The sequence below is a fragment of the Hetaerina americana genome, unplaced genomic scaffold (assembly GCF_022747635.1).
Source record: "Hetaerina americana unplaced genomic scaffold, ioHetAmer1.1.p SCAF_3, whole genome shotgun sequence".
Classification (NCBI taxonomy): Eukaryota; Metazoa; Arthropoda; class Insecta; order Odonata; family Calopterygidae; genus Hetaerina; species Hetaerina americana.
This window is the reverse complement of record NW_027286874.1, coordinates 102,285,117-102,303,445: the sequence shown is the minus strand read 5'-3', so window position 1 is coordinate 102,303,445 and position 18,329 is coordinate 102,285,117.

Sequence of the window (18,329 nt, the reverse complement as noted above, 5' to 3'; positions counted from 1 at the left end):
GGTTTACCGTGATATCCGTGACCCTGAGGACACAGCAGCTTTATTAGATGACCCTACTGCTATGCAACGCTGGTGCGACACTTGGCAATTAGAATTAAAACTTAAAAAAGTGCGTCGTGGTGAATTTTTGGTAAAGGAGCAATGCCCTCCTGAACGCCTACAGCAATAGGAACACCGAATTGGATTGTGTAGACTCGATTAAATACTTAAGCGTTACTCTCACTCACGACCTCTCCTGGGTGAAACACATACGTGCAATATGTGAACAAGCTAACAAGAAGTTAGGATTTATATGAAGAGTACTTGGTGAATGTGATAAAAAAGGTCAAAGAAAAATGTCATCAGTCGTTGGTTAGGCCTCATTTAGAATACAGGTATGCTACTAGTTAATGGGATCCCTGTGAAGTTGGATTGATTGCCAAATTGAATCGCGTACAGAGGAGCTAGATTTTTAAAACGTTGCTATGATAAACTTAGTAGCGTATCCAAAATATTAGGGGAGCTAGATAGGGATTCACTCACGGAGCGAAGGTTCAATCAAAGATTAAATCTCTTTCATAAATTGGAAGGACGTCTCTTTAGCAGTGATATTGAAAATGTATTATTACCCCAATCGTACTCTACGGTAGGAAAGATCATGTCAATAAAATTAGAGAGATCAAGTGTAGAACAGATAGATTTAAGATGTAATTTTTTTCCACGAACGATATGGGATCAGGATAAAATTGTCCGACCGCGGTGGGGTCAATTCGGGTCGAAATTAGTCTGTTGTGTATTCATCTCCTGGCCTCACACCCTGGCGGTAGCTTGCAGGGTACTAAAATAACTATGTAGACAGCATGCTAAGGTTTTGCGTACCAACGGTTTACTGGACGGCTGCCGTGTCGCTCCCCACCACTGGCCCCTCCCCCTACAATCCCATCCCCGTCCGCCCCCGGCCGCAATCCTCCCGCCTGGCTCTCGGCTTCGACTCCAGAGCGAGGCAAGCGGTTCTGCCCTTCACTTTGCCCGCGAGGGAGGGAAAGAGTGGGGATCGATACATTCGCGCCATTCCGGGCCCCCTCCCTCCTCCGCAAATACGACACCCAAGGACTTCCCTTCTCCTCCTCCGCATAATTAAGGACACCACGGCGGAGTGCCCCTCAACCGAGATCTCGCAAAATCTAGAGGATCTCTTATATTGGTACACTATACGTTCTCCTTGAGGTCACAAACAAACCGCTGTATTTATATCTACGTATGAACGTATATGTGTGTGTGTGTATATATATATATGTATGTATATATATATATATATATATATATATATATATATATATATATATATATATATATGTATATATATACATATACATATATATATATATGTGTGTGTGTGTGTGTTGAGTGAAAAATGAAGCATAGAGTGAAATATATATGTATGTTTGTGTATATATATATACTCATTTATATAGAAACAGATATAAAGAAAAGGGATAGGAACACACATAAAGGACGAACACAGGAGAGGTGGGGAAGGCGGAATCAAGCAGATCACGAGAGTAAAAATATTTCCTAGGCCGGGATATATATATATATATATATATATATATATATATATATATATATATATATATATATATATATATGTGTGTGTGTGTGTGTGTGTGTGTGTGTGTGTGTGTGTGTGTGTGTGTGTGTGTGTGTGTGTGTGTGTGTGTGTGTGTGTGTGTGTGTGTGTGTGTGTGTGTGTGTGTGTGTGTGTATGTATATGTATCGCAAACTAGGCGTCATTTTACCTTGAATAGCCTAGTCCTCATTTTAACCTATCTTCAAACTCTTTCCAATCAAGATTTTTTAATAAATTTCTTCATGTAACTATTATTTCTTAAAATTTATTCTATGAATTCATATGCTAATTTTTCTGGCACTCTTTACAGGACTTATTTATAAGTTTCTTGATTTGTTCCTTAGATCGTAGTCATTCTCTTGCAAATTGCATTAGAAAAAAATACTCCATATACATATATACATACACGCACTAATACATATAGTATGCATGTATTAGTATATTTATTTATATACACCCACATCTCGCACATGTATGAGCATGGAGGCTTATTTTCTCTGTAATGTATTTTCTTCATCCTTGGTCCTGCCGTGATGTTCAAGCTCTTTCCATCCCCATAGATTCTTTTTTTGTTCTAAATTTAAATAAATACAGAGAATACTTTCAAAGGTTATCCACTCCTGGGAACACCTTACGAAAATTAGCAGTCATCTCCAAAATGAGGACTTATGTCGATGTTAATTTTACTGCTTTCTCTAACCAATGTCTTTCGTAGCCACACAACTTAGGAAATCAAAAGAATAAACATCCCGATACTTCGCAGTCTTCCTTTTCTGCGGGTAACACGTTAATTTTTATGCCAATAAGCATAACTCTTCCTCTTGTTTTTGGGTGCCCAGCCTCAAATTTGTGTTTCCTCGCACTCTTATGTCAGCGGCCATTTCCTCAGTTTTGTTCTTAGCTTCAGTTTGTGCTATTCCAACCAAAGATTATCAATTATTAAATCAATTACCCTGCTACGAAGCGGAACTCGCAGATTCTTTAAAAGAAAGGAAGAAACGGAGATGAAAGTCTTTCGACATATTCATATTACTTTTTATTTTATGGTAATACTTCAAATAAAATTATTCACATTCATAATCAACGATCTCCCCTTTAAAAAACCTTTCTCAAGCCTAAGCTACTAATAAATTCATTAACTCGTAATATTCATTCTTTCTCGATGTCTTTCATTTTCTATCCCCTGTAGGTCTACAAGCGTTCGCCTTTCCATGCATTCTAATTCTGTTCTGTCTTTTTAATTCCGAGAATGGGGTTGGTGCGGTGGTTAGTGTAATGGTTTCCAAACCGATAACCAGAGATCGTATATTGGAGAATTTCTGAGGATGAAATATTCCCATCTCTGGCGGGGTGTCGTGTGGACAAATATGTAGACATTAATGTGTAGACCTTCGGAGTCTATCTTACTAAAGCCTATCCGAGTGTCTCGAATACTCTCACCCTGTGCTGCACTAACAAAAATTCTCTTTTGTCTTCTTGTCCCATTTCTTTCTTCTTACGGACAGATGTGGTTGCCTTGTGGATGGAATTTCCAACTAGCGACTAAAAGACCTCGGGTTCAAATACATATTATAATTATTTAAAATACCAAATAAGCCCAAGGAAGGGGAGGGAGTAGCCCTCTTCCCGCCAAGTGCTACTGCCACTCACTGTGCTTTGTGGTCTCCACGTTCAACTACCTAAATTAGCTTCCTGGGTTTACTTCGGCTTCATTACGACGATTCCCACACATTTACATTCTCACAGCATAAAACCGTGCGGAATACGGGATCTGTCTAAAAAATTACTAGTCTTTTTCATCGTGTTTTTCGACTCCAAAGGTATTATCCACAAAGAGTTTGAAGAGATTGAACAGTAAGTTACACGTGGAAGCCGAAAGGCTGCGAAAAAGAGTGCAAGGCGTCAGGAAGATCTTTACCAATTGCAGGCTGCACCACGACAGCGTGCTGTGACCGAGTACCTGGACAAGCACATGGTGGCGACGCAGCCCAAGCCACTCTACTGCCCCGATGGGGCCGGACTTCTTTTTTTTCCAAAGAATAAAAAGGAGCTTTGAAAAGGAAACCATTTTGGAACGCTGCATAACGTCCAAGAGGTGGTGGCGAGGTGCCTGAACGAGGTTCCCGTCGACGCCTTCCAGGTACTGTGGCTGGCAGAGGCGCTGGAATCGGAGCGGCACAAGGGCGCTATTTTGAAGAATTTTGGTAATTAATATTTTGATCTGCAATAAACGTAGTTCCCGGATTTATTCTACTTATTTGGTACATACCATATTTCTGCATATAATGCCATTATATAATTCGTGGTATGGATAATATTTGGATGCCGAACTTTCCCAAAGTTGGTCGATATCATAGATCACTCACTATTAGGTCAAATTACATAAACGCAGCATCAACTCAACGGGCTGACCTAATCACCAATAATGTGCACGCTCCTAACGCTCTCTTCACTCGATTCCTTCTAATCAAAGAATGGGACTAAAATTGTTTTATTCCCTTTATCATTGATCTCCAGGCGAGTATAGAGTTTGTTCCTTTGCCTTCCACTCACCAAGTGGAAACGCGTACGCCTACTTAAAGTAGCCATGGTATAAATTCACTCCGCAAAGAATGGGAGAATTCAATACGCTAACGGAACCATTAAGTTAATAGCATTGGATTTCTGTTCATTCTCCAAAGGCTCTTCTTCCACCATCCAAATTACCATCTTACTCTTCTGCACTCACTCATACCTAACGCAGACACATGGATCGAAGGCCGGTCACTACCCAGTCCCCCTTATATTCTACAGGAAGTTTTTCCTAACTGGGCCTAACTTGATACTAACCTACAATGTTTTATTTAACATAACAATAACTGTAATTATCACTTCCGCGCTTCGTTATGTTACAAAAATTAATGTAGTAATGGAGCCAATGTTAAGACATTCCCCGCTGATGATCGTTGATGGCCCACAAATTCCAATACTCCAATGGCGCACCAAATTTTAAGACGCTGCTAAATTTTATCTTAAAATTTTATCACTTTCGCCCACGAGACCATGGAGTTTCCCGTTAGGAATTACCCAAATGGTGCAAAAGGGGCGCCGTACACTCTGAGCGGGAGGCATCTAGGAAGAAGGGGCGAGAGGTAAGGGTGAACAGGATTCCAGAGAGAAGGGGCTCTCGCCGTAATCTAATTATCAGTTTTGAGCTTACGTTGAAAGCCAGCCGAACCGTGGACTTGTGGGTCGCCGTGTGAGGAAATCCATAAGCATGCTTCAACGAATTACTACGCTCCCTTCCGCAGATTTGAATCTACGGACGAGTAGGTATTCGAACCTTTATTCCAGCGTGAATATCTAAAATTTCCATCAAGTGAAATATTCAATCATCTCTTCTATTCATTGGTTTATAGATCGTGTTAATTTGTTCGTCAGCGGCTCAAGTCGCAGAGAAAACAGAAATAAACTGATTGAATACGTGCAGTTCATTTATTTTTAGGTCCACTACGTGTCACTGGGAGAGCTTTCCGCATACCGCGTCCCGTGATTGGAACTTATTTCGCCAATATAAAATAATAAATATTTCCCCCTCTCCTCTGAGATGATTGTGGTCGAAAAGGTGAATTTTTGGAACAGTGAAATTTGGGACATCAAAATTGGCACGGTGAAACCGTTGACAGGGCCAAAATTTGGTATCTAGTGGAGTAGATAGTCCGAGGCGGGATATAATTGATAGGATATTGGATTGGATGACAGCCAACGGGTGTGACTGCTGAGAATACGTGAAAAGATTGAATAACAGAAAGGAAGGAGACTGCAAGGGCCTGCTGAGTTACTGCAGTGCTTTCCACAAGCACTTATGTAGGTTGTTTTACGGGCCTTTTGGTGGAAACCCATGCACCAAAAATTCAGATCGCGATTGGGGGGAATTTTTATCAAGAAAAAGAATAATGTATATTTGAATTGGGGTGGATGATGCAAGAATAAGTTATTCTAATGAAGTTTGCATTATAATTTTCTCTTGATGGTCGGCCCACAAGACAGGGGAGACGTCTTTTTGCACGAGCATTTACAAAAAATCATATGGGAAATGGTTATCCAATGGCTATGAAAATAGATATCATAAGTTGTCCCTTCGTCATACCTGGATTGCAGATAATAGAAAATTCCAAGCCTTTTCAATTAGAACCTAGACTTCTTCGCCCTGATTTCTGAAGGCGTCGAATTGTTTCTGAATTCTGAAGAAAAGAAAATAATATAATGGCGGGAATCGATACAGTCGATTAATGAATGAAAAAACTTCATTCTTTAATATGCAATTTTTATGCAACCTTGTATGGTCCTAAATTTTATTAATAATTATGTAATAAATTTACTTTATTGTCAGGGTGCGGAAATATAACTCCCTTTTTTAAAGGGCTTTCGCTTTATGAAAAACTTATGTTGTCGCACCGTGTGGGTGTGTCTATATATATATATATATATATATATATATATATATATATATACATATATATATATATATATATATATATATCTGTGTGTGTGTCTGTGTGCGTGTGTGCTAGTATATCTCAATATCAGTGTATCGCTTCATTTCATTAACGGCAAAAATATTTTAGCGTTAGAAATATTTTAACGAAAAATGATCCTCTTAAGTTCCCCTCGTGGTTTCTTCCGTTTTCCCGGCATATTAGGTCGCTCAACTCATGTCATTGCGACACGTATGCCGATGGCTGGAATCGCGTTATAGAGATGTTTTCAAGTTTCTCGTTGAATATGCTATGCTCCTTAAATCTGACTTGCTGTTCAAGAATGATAGGTATCGCTTCTAACGATAGTTAGATCAGTGACTGAATGAAAAACAAATGAACTAGAGATAAAAAAAACTGAATTGTCGAAGTATTTAAACAGCAGCGGAATGGAATAAGAAAGTCTATTTTCTTATGCTTCTCATGACTGAAAGAATGGCTTGCGAAAAATGTTTTTGCACTAGAAACAATGCATGGAACCGGAATTAAGGTTTGCTAATAACAGGGAACTACATTCACTAATAATGGGGAAATAAAGTTAATACAGTGCGTGTTTTATTAATTCTTTTCATTTCCACGATCTTCCTTTGTTTAGAGTATATTTTCACCGCACGCATCTGTAGCGTTAGCGAATTTATATTCATGAGAGTTTTCAGTCTTTATTCACTAAATTCTCTAAAGCAAGCGCAATAGAATATTCATCTTAAAAAGGTTGCCCAAATTTGATTCCGGAACTGAATGAAAACTTCGACATTTGACTCATATTCTGGGTTATCGTAGACGAAACAACCACACAACATTGTTTTAGTTCTCCCTCGGTCATTTTCGAAAACCTTAAGATTGCCGACGAATTACAATGAATTTAGCATATGTCTGTGCGATATTTTGGAAATGTTTAAATCATTTCTGGACAAGAGGAAGCGCAGGCACTACCTCCGCTTTTAAAACGTAGCAACCCGTCAAATCTCAGTTAACTCGGAGATAAAAATAGCGGATAGAAATGTTGAAGATGAATTAATTTGATAAAAGGTTAAATTTTATATAACTTCCATCGGAAGTCCTCGTGGCCCTCAAGAAAAGCGTTCGAATGGGAAATTATTTGTATAGCCCAATACGATAAAGTGGTCGCTCAACACTGTAGTGTGCAATAGTCATAATTTACACACCAAGATAAAACTCATTTACAGTCAGCGGTTCACTTTCGAGGCGATACACACTATTTTTACTAATACGCGTTTAAACGTTATAATGCCAAGCATATTATTTTTTCGCCATTAATTCTTATGTTTCCCTGTGAGTGGATTGGAGTCAGTAGATTCCACCTCCAGGATTGGCTGCGTGTTCTTCGGGATAAGACACATTTGTTCTCGTTGGCGTCGGCAGAGAACATTTACTAGAGTAGTTGAACGTCGTTGCGGGAAGAAATGAGAAAATGAGTGAAATGGAGTGAGTCATTAGTAAGAGGAGAGTGTGATTGAGTACTTCCCAGCAGAGCAGTCCACATCCTTTGCCATTATCTTAGAAAATATTACGACAGTACCTCGGAAGCAGTGAGAGCTTGGTTGAATAACATGGCGCAGAATCCACCATCGATGAATAAAAGTTATTTCCGATACAATGGTAATTTTGAATATTGACTTTAGTCACACACACTTTGGCACGTCAGTCAGCCAAGGGATTGCAAGCATTGCTGAATGAATTGGAAATTCAAGGCGAAAGATATGAGATGAGAATAAATATAAATTAAATAAAGGTTATGTGGTTTTCCATAAAGAGAAAGGCTAAGTACCACGATAAAATAGGAGGGCAAAAACTATAACAGGTGGAACAGTTTACATATTTCGGAAGTATTGTGGACCAAAATGGTCAAAGTGGTAGGGACACAAGGAGAACTATTGTGCTTGGCCAATAAGCTTTCCAAGGAAGAGGGAATTGATGACGGACGTTGAGTAAGGACGTTAAGTAAAGACTCGTAAAAACTTTGATATGGAGTATAGCCATGCACGGAGAGGAAACATGGTCATTGAAGCAGGAGGATAGACGTAGATCGCGGCTAGTCTTAGTTTAAAACTGAGTACACTTAATAACCTCTACACAATTTTCAAAAATCCAAAAAAAATCAGTGGTACTGGTCACCGCACGACATAAGGCTCGATGACATTTCTAAATTACGGGCAAATGCCCATTTCATGGACCACCTCAATGCCTCGTCTTCTCACGCAACGGTTACAATGAGCACGAAGTATTTCCGGCCATCTTCAGCAGATGATTATGCTGTTAAAATTCTCCTTGAAATTAAGGCCGCTTCTAAGGACGGAAATGAGACCTCTGACTCGTTACGCCCTAGAATTATTTCGAGGACGCAATCGTGATATGCATGACCAAAAACAATTTCTAGGCTCAAAGACTCCCACTTGATTGCCCCTAACAGTCACAAATGTTGCATAAGCACGGAGAATTGAGAATATTTCATTTCAAGCGACAGCTTAAGGTTTTCTAGAAACATATTTCATAAATCAAATCTCTTTCAGTTTATGCCAAGGGTTTCAGGTCCAACATTCTGACACGTGATCTTACGTATGTGGCATACTTCAGCTCAACGACGCGTGCTACCTCAAACTAAATATTCATTATAACTCCATCCTTCCGACCACTCTGCCAATCGTAATATTTTTCCAATAAAACTAATGTATTAATTAAAATCCTTTTCACTTAAATAAGCGAGATAAAGCTTGTTTTTAAATGTAGTGCTCGGGTTTTGGTTTTACAACGAATTCGAGGTAAGAAACTACTGTTGTTTAAAGGGACTTATTTCAGATCCCTGAGTAGGTCTAGAGTTGGCCACTTCCTTCATTGATGTCTTCACGGAGGAAATCTTAACAAAGTCGGAAGGAAAAATACTTGTCCCATGCATACCGTGAAGATTATTAAGAGCGGAGTGGTAAGCCCAATAATATCCCGACCAATAAATCGTTCAACAAGTGGACCAAGAACTGCGATCTGATCAACTATTGACCACAAGTGCCCTGGATGATATACGAGGGTCATCCGGAAAGTAGTACCCGTTCGTGAAATAAAGACACAAAAGTAAATATTAACAAACATAAAAAATTTTATTTGAAAGAGGATACTTTAAACTACTTCTCAACATAATCTCCAAGCAAATTAAGGCATTTGTCATAACGTGTGACAAGTTTCTGTATTCCTGCTGCATAGTCCTTCGCCGCCAGCTCATTGAGATACGCGAGGGACCCATCTTGCACAAATTTTTGCATAATGCAGATGGTGTTTAACAATTTCATGAACAATTGTTCGAGAAACATTGGGAAAATGCTCACAGATGTCATCAATTGTGACGCGCCGATCGTTCCTCACGAATTCGTCAACTGAGCTCACCAGTTGGTCTGTAATGACAGACGGTCTCTCCGAACGCTCATCGTCGTGTGTGTTCCCCCTCCCCATGTTGAAGTTGCGACACCACCGCCGAACAGACGACTCGTCCATTACATTGTCTCCATACACCTCCTTTAATTGGCGATGAATATCACATGGGCGAACGTTTCTTGCATTGAGGAATTTAATCACTGCCCTCACTTCACAACTGGCGGCGTTCTCAATTTTTTTAAACATTGTAAACAATCACAGAAACAACACAGGCAATGCTAGCGTCACGCAACTTGGCTCAGAGAAGGCAGACAAGCCACTGAAGCTATCTGACCTCGTCCAGCGGCTACTCGCGTCGTCAGCACTTCATGCGGCACGAACGGGTACTACTTTCCGGATGACCCTCGTACGTGATTTTCCTCTAGTTTGTTTCTTTATATAATTTTTACGGAAAACTCAGATGCCACAAGTTGTATGCAAGTACCGAAAATGCTTACCGACAAACACAAAAGAAATGAAAGGATGTTGAGTGGACGAGAGTTTTTGGACAGTCCTAACTTTGTACCTAGTACCTACTTTTCATGGACCTAAAACAGTGGCTGGGTGGACAACAGTCCGACGACGACGAGGAACGCAAGACAGCCGTTATCAACTGATTCAACTCCCAAGTGGCGATCTTCTATGCTGAGGGATTGAAGAAGCCGGTGCAGCGTTACGAAAAGTGCTTGGAAGTGAACGGCGATTATTTAGAAAAGTGAGCCAGTTTCGTAGAAAACTAAAGCCATTAATAAAAACTTTTCCTAACGAATATATTTGTTTATGACCAAACGACCGTCTCTCTTCGAATATAAATCGCACACCAGTGTTTATTCAACCAATAAATGAAAAGTTCTTGATTATTTATAAAATTATACACCCCAATCTTTCCATAAGTTTTGATTAATATTTTGAATGAGATAATTTTCTAAGGAAAATGTTTCAAAATTTACTAAAATGCCTCCAAGAATCACTGTGTCATGATAATAGTTATCATTCAGTGGATATGATTGGTATTGGCGTTACACGTCAACGTGCAAGTTATCAGCGCTTATGAACGAATGGGACAAAGATTTTAGGCTCCTTGATCTCTTACTCTGTCGTAACATAATGAAAGAGAATGGTCATTTGGCACACGCTGCTGCGCGAGAAGGGAACTAGATGGGCAACAAAGCAATCCATTCCGAAATCCACCCCAAATTTCCATCTAATGAGAGCCATTCTCCAAAATTTGGAATCATCTTCGTTGAAATCAATGCCGATGAGTTGCACTCCAATGTGCCCCCGACCCCGCCGATTTATCTGTTTTCTTTCAATGGGAGGGAAGAACTCACGACATATTCATTAGTTGATGTTCCCGCTTTGTCGTCCTTGGTGCAATATATTTTGTTTTCTCAGCACACCATTATCACCGACAAAGTTTTGCAAAATTCCTCACGTGAAATTTAATGCTTCGAGTCGAACCTTATCAAGTGTTTTTTCCTGACCAGAATCTCAAATGTTCAATCATTTTGTTTCACCTAAATCTCTACTCGTTCGGTCATTTCGATTTTTTTCGGATTTTCACAAACGTTTTTTTTCATTTGCCATTGTCTTTTGCAATGGTTTGAGTAAATTAAATTTAAAATAAATAAAATCATTGCAAGATCCCCTAGAAGTGAGCTCGAACTTCAGCGTAGTTATGCATTCTGTTGATTTTTTTATATCTCACTTTATTTCCAAAAACTGCTATTTGATTCCATGAACATCAATATACTCCATTTTTATTGGATCACTCTGACAAACTTTTTCTCATTTTACTTTTTTTCAGAAAAAACAAAAGCCTTGAAAAGTGCACGTTGTAATTTTTTTCAATAATACCGAAAGTGGGCATTTTTTTCGGTTTTGACGCGTTACTAAGTTACTATGGATTTCTTCTCTCCTCCTCAGCACGCCTTTCGGAGGTCGGAGACTTCAGCAGAGAGGAATCTCGAGAAAGTCCCCACGGCAGCCCTGTCCGTGATGAGGGAACCCCTCCACATCAGAGATCCTTCTTCGTCTCGCCTTCCTCGTCCTCCGCGAAGGTGGACAGCGTCGAGTCGGAAGACGCCGCGCCGTCCTCCCCTCGCCCCGCCGCCCCCTCACACTCGCTCTCGCTGCTCCCGAAGCTGCTCCCGCTGCTGGTGACCGGGGATGCCGGCGGCGGCGTGGGGGGCGGTGGTGGCGGCGACGGTGACGCTTGGTCCTGGCGGGGCGGGGCCCGCTTGGTTCCCTTCTTGGCCGCCGGGGTGGCGCCTCGCTCCTGGCGCAGGCGCCCCGGAAGCCAGAAGCAGGCGAAGAGGAGGCGGAGGAAGAGACGGCCGAGGAAGGCGAGGGCCACGCAGGCCCCGGCCGCGATTGCCATTCGCCCCAGGTCCACCGACACGGAGGCCGCCACCTGCCTCGCCATCTCCGACGTCCCGCAATTTGGATCCAGGGCGCCCTCACAAACTCTCTCCTGAAAGAGGGAGAGAGAAGCGGCGTCTCTCTCTCACTTCAATGTTTCCAGCGCATTCGGATTGCTTTGCTCTGTTTCTTTTTTATGTCCAGTTAGAATAACATCTTCAAGATACTTTAGTAGGAGTTTTTCTTACAGGGACGGCCGTGGACTGGGGCTGCCGTGATCACTTGTAACCTTGTCGATGGCCCTCTTAGAGCTTAATTACAGATGGAATAGGGTGAATTTTCGGCAATAGAGCGAAAGGATACTCTACTATCTGCCCATCCCCAACAAAACAGTCAAGAAAATGCAAATGAAACACTATGGTATGTGGAAACAAATTACTGATATCTTTTTGAAGACCTATCCCTAACAATCAGGCTTTCTTTCGGTAATAGCGAACCCATCGCTTTAACATCCACTCATAAATGAAGTGGTGGCATAACTCTAGAAGATAATGACTGATTTTTTTTTCATTTCATTGAAAATTTTATGATAGTGCATTTTTTGCAGCAAAAATATTTTTTTTCAAATAATAATTTAAAAAATTGAACATTCTATTACGGATAGCTGAATTATTTGTATCTTTTTTTGTTTTGTGACGGGGTAGTATGTAGCCATTCATTCGTAAAATGAAATGTACTTACAATCCTATGAAGTGTACTAAATCCTTTGACTTAAATTTTGAGCTTAGAAAGTGAACCGATGATTATTCAAAAAAAATAAAAAGGTGAATTTCAAATATTTTAGTTGCATATCCACCTTGTAGTTGTTTGTTTCTGAAATTTTGGGGAACGCCCGAATATCACAGTAATTTGCATCACCCAAAGTTGGGTGATGAAGAGGAATCTCATCTAGACATCTACATACGATGGCCCACAAATTTTACCACAGGCTCACATCACACAAATTGCCGTGTATGCAATACATTGTAAATGAAGGTTCAGAACTTATTTTTCCCCATGTTAGTCGTGCTTTCCCTCTAGATATCAGATACCTGTAACACTCAGAACTGATTATGAAACTTTTAAATAATACTATCGAGATGTGGGACTCGAATACAGCTCAGTGCGTTACGCTCTTTAAAATGCCACTCCCTTCACATTGATCCTAACGTTCAGCACGGATTAGGAATTCTGTTAATTTAAACGGCACATAATTACTAAAAATTATTTTATATTTGAATTATTGAAATTAATACTTCTACGTGGGTATTCTGTTTGCAACAGTATATTTTTCAATTATTAAAGGAGATATCCCAACATAATACTATTTCCTTGTCCTGAAAGAATAATATTTCCCTAACCGAAGAATGTCTCAGTCTATCGATTGAAAACTTCTACTGTTAAGCATGGAGTTTGTGTGCTTCGTGTATTTTATATCGCATTTTACCACCATACTCTTGTCGAGTCTCGTTTCACCGCAGTTTAGATAGATATAGATATTTTAGTACCCTGCAAGCCAACGCTAGGATGTGTGGCAGGGGGCGAATACACAACAGACTAATTTTGACCCAAATATGACCCTACCGCGTTCGGACAATGCTATTCTGATCCCTTACCGTTCGTGAAAAAAATAGCATCTAAAATATATTCCTTCTACGCTTAATCTCTCCAATTTTATAATTTCATTTCGCTGAACCGAAAGCAAGTTGTCAATTGTGATCTTCATTCAACTACATATATTTCTTTAGAATAGCTACTTTTTGGTAAAATATGAACCCACCAACCCGCTTTCAGCATATTAAAATTTTATGCAATATATTACATCACGTAAAACTGATATTATATATATATATATATATATATATATATATATATATATATATAAATATATATATATATTTATTTATTTATATATATATTTTTATATGTATATATTCAGCAAGGTTAACGATCGAAGAAATTGTTTGCCGAAGATCTCCAAAATATGCTATTCCTACCCAATCTCATCATTTATAATTATTTTTAATCCTGTGGTATTGTTTTTTGTGGAACATACGCGGGGCAAAAGTAAAGGAATATGACATCCGAGTACAAAATATTTTTCAACTTCAAAAGGAAAAAAATGGAGATTCAAGGACAAAGTTACTGAATGGGAGACCATTTAAAAACTTAAAAAATCAAAATTGACAAAATATTGTCAATGAAATGTATTCACTCATGTACTAAAGCCTTGGAAGAAATTATCTTATCAGGAATATTCTCAATTTTTAAAAGCCAAGAAGGTACATATTTACAAGAACATGCCTCCACAATATAGCGATACAATTATTATTACCGATACAATTACAAGACCGATTAATGCCTCCTAGAGAAACATTTTGCCCTAGAATGTAAAAACCGAATCCGCGTATTTTTTAAAACTCCTAAAGGATTACCATCGAAGATCCACAATAAAACGTTTACCTTTGTATATAGGGAATAACTATTATTTCCACCGCCCTTCATCCGACCACTGGAGCAAGAATAACGGTGTAAGGATACTTGAAGCGAACACAAGCAAAACGTTCGTATGCTTGAAAGGGTAATCACCGCCAGCCCCGCCTCCTAGAAAAAGCCGAAAAAGATCCTAAAATGCCATCGCTGAGAGCAGAGAGAGGATTTTCAGCGCAAAAGCTCATACGTATTATCGGATATTATGCAGTCCGCACTCGGCACAAGATACTCGAGTAAAAATCTTGTGTATCACTGAAATACTGCACTAATATTCGAGCTGGTACTCCGCTTCTCGGCGTAGAAAAACGAACCATATAAAACAATACGAACTTCTTAACCCGTCGAACATGTTGGACCGTTTGCTTTTGAATTAAACTTTGTTTTTTTTATGAAATGAATCATTGTACCATTTAAGCGCACCTTCCATTCCTACCATTGCGGAAAAGTTAAGAAGCGCTGTATTAATGACAAGTACGAGTAATCATTGAGTCTACATTGAAATAGAAAGGGTTAAAAGGTTGGAATAGGTCCCCTTGCAATTAGTTATTGAACGCCATCTACACTGAGATCATTTTAACATTTTTACAGAAAAATTTATCACATATATTTCCATTGATTACAAATGAAATACACATTTCTCAAGCCATAGCAACTCAAGGTAGCTCGAAAAAAATGCAATTCCTTGAAACCCAATGCCAATAAAAATAAATTTTTCTCAATATATGGCTCATGAAATTGAATTATTAAAACTAAAAGAGTATATTTTATGTTCATCGAAGTAAGAGTACTTGGGCCCGTTTGCAACAACTAAAGATCAATTTACGAGTCCTCCAAATGGTATACGTAAACGTAATACAACTTTCTCAATCTAATCCCGTAAAATTTAGAGAATTTTTAATTTTCTGACAACTTTATTGCAACTAGAATTTTCTGTACAAGCAATTTACGACTCGTAAAATAACATAAAACTTTGAAAACCAGACCCCCAGACCATTCACTTAAGTAACTATCCGACTCCTTCATTCGATTGTCAAGTTTCAATTACTTTCACATTTCATAAAAATGTTTATTTCACAATTTGGAAATTAGAGGAGTTAACAATACAATAGATAAATATATAAAAAAATGTAGGTAACATAACACTATATATCGGTGGGTGTTGTTCTCCATCACAAATCTTTAAATGGGTTTATCCCTGAATTAATTCAGCTGTAATTGGTAAAATTAAACTGTACTAGGCTAAGAGTGCATATTTAATGGTCAAACAAATAGTATTTCAAAAACTTTAATGAAATTAATTAAATGTATTTTCAATTAATAAACACTCATGGAATGTGGCGATGATTGAGCAATGATAATTCAAAATATTAAACTTTGTGCTTCGATTATATTCAATAATAATCCAGATAAATGAACATATGAATTCATGAAAACTATAATTTAAGTGAGGATCAAATAACAAAGAATAGGAAAAAACCAAACTAAGATCTACAAAAGCATATTTCCTCGAAAAAAACGCAAAAGTGAATTTCGCGACATGAAATTCATTTCATATATGAAGACGTGGAGGAGCCACGAATTTCATGATTCAGTGAGGTAGCAGTGCAAAACTTGGCTTCACCAACCTTGGTTAATAGCTGTAGTCGATGTTTTCCCTCAAGAATTAATCAGATCTTGCACCTAGTGGCCGTGTCGCCTTTATTATGGGGCGGCTCGCGGAGGGGCGCTATCTTCCAGCTCTTCCCTGCGTAGCGCGCACCACGAAGTCGAGCAGTCGGTCAGTCCATCCCCAGATCTTTTGTTCCTCCAAGACCTTGATAAAAGCGAAGAAATAACTAGGCAAAAGCTCATCAGAGTGAGGAGTCGAGAGAGTAATGCCCCCAAGCACGTAGCTGTTTCATGTTCCGTCTCCGCTCTCATTTGTTCGGACGACATCGATCTCACTGCAGAATGGACGACTTACACCGAAAAAACTTTTATCGGTCAACAGAATTGATTGAAGTCCCTCATCTATGTGGGCGCATCTGAATTATTCAGAAAGAGAGGGGGTGGCTCACGTGTCCTCCCTTGGTGAAGAAACGTAAACACATTCCGCGTCACCAGGACAACAGGAGCCACTCGGGGCAAAATAAACTCGATGAGACACGCATGCCTATGAAATACCCTTCTTTCCAATCGTCAAACTTGGAGACACATTTTAATATGTGCGAACAAGAGGAGCTAGCGCTCTTGAGCAGGAGAATATATCATATAGAGTGCAAACTCTAAAAAAATATAAATTATTATTTTTCGTCCTCTCTCACTTCCTGATATACCAATTACTATTTTTTAATTTAATAACCGTTATTAACAGTAAAAACAACCTGGTAAAGTAAAAATATCTCTGATAAAGTAACAATTTACACATGCAGTACATTTCAAAGAGAAGCAGGAGTCTTACACAAGTCTGGTGCGTACGTCAGACACTGAATATAAGTGGACGGTTAGTTTTGTTGTTTGATAATGGCGATTAGAAGCGCTTAAACATACGTGCCTCTAAGGGCGGAGAAATTAAGATAAATGCAAATATAGAATAATTACAATTAAATGAAGTAAAATTAGAAAATAATCATAAATTAAAATAAAAACCACCGTAGAAAGTAAATTCAGAGAAAGAAGAGAAAATCAGCCAAGAGCTGGAAATTGATTCCGACACTCGTTTCGAACATGAGTAATTCCAACCTGGCAAATACGGCCAACTTGAAATTAATTTTTTTTCTAATTTTATGATTGGTTGTGCAGAAAACAAACGTTAAACGCTGACTTGTGACGGTGGAAAGGCCGTGAAAATAGGAGCAGCGGTTTGAAAATTGAATGAATTGAAGATATATTGCCTCTTATACGCTTATCTTTGGTGTACGAATATTTTCCCTTTTTCTCTTAGTATGTTCTTATTTGTCTTCGCTTAGTTTATTCTGGGTGAAATTTCAATATTTAAATGGTCATTCTTTCTTCACTCTCCTCCAGAATTTAATGGGGTAACTCTTCTACTCTTCTCGCATTTTGAAACTCAAATCTTCTTCAACAACTGCAGACAGTTGGGAACAGACACGGGGCTCATGGATGTGCGATAATAGATTACTCCAACATTCAACTTTTAATTAGAATGATAATTTCCAGTAAAAATATTTAGTTGATCGAATGTGTTAGCATTATTTGGAAATTCCGGAATTATCTACGTGAATAGCAGCTTAAAGGGCGTTATTGTTCAATAGAGGAATTTTTCTGTAAGTCATTGAATTCTTTATGCTAATGACAAAAGTTTTGTCAATTTACGATGACTAGGTAATTAGGTTTTTTCCATGTCTATAAAAGACTATCAACATAAAGAAGGGGAAATCGCACGTAAGATCCCGCGAGGAATAGTAAGAGACCAACCCATATAAGTAGTAAAAATTAAGAAGGACGTCAAACAGATAAGCTCTCAGGGGTTGAGGGCATTATCACTGAATGGAGAAGGATTGACGGCATATGGGTGACCTAGCAAGACCTTTAGTTTCCGTCCATTTAACTTCTGGCATTGTTATAACAGGGTGTACCATATCTCTGAGAAAAGGTCTTAATTTTAGCTAACGTCCTATCATTATGGATTGATTTAATCCCCCAGCGTGCTCCCTGGCCCAAAATTGATCCCATTCCTGCTTTCTCTTAAATTTAATATTCAACTTAGGTGCTCGTGCAGTAACCAGCTAATTTATCAATAACCGGTGAGATTTGTCGTACGTACCGACCAACAACCGTCACAAATTACAAGTGGTAGTGTGTGACAGCACGGCACATAATTGATAGATCTTGAAAAGTCTGACAGTACCCACAGATGCCTCCGCATCATTATCATCCTCAATATC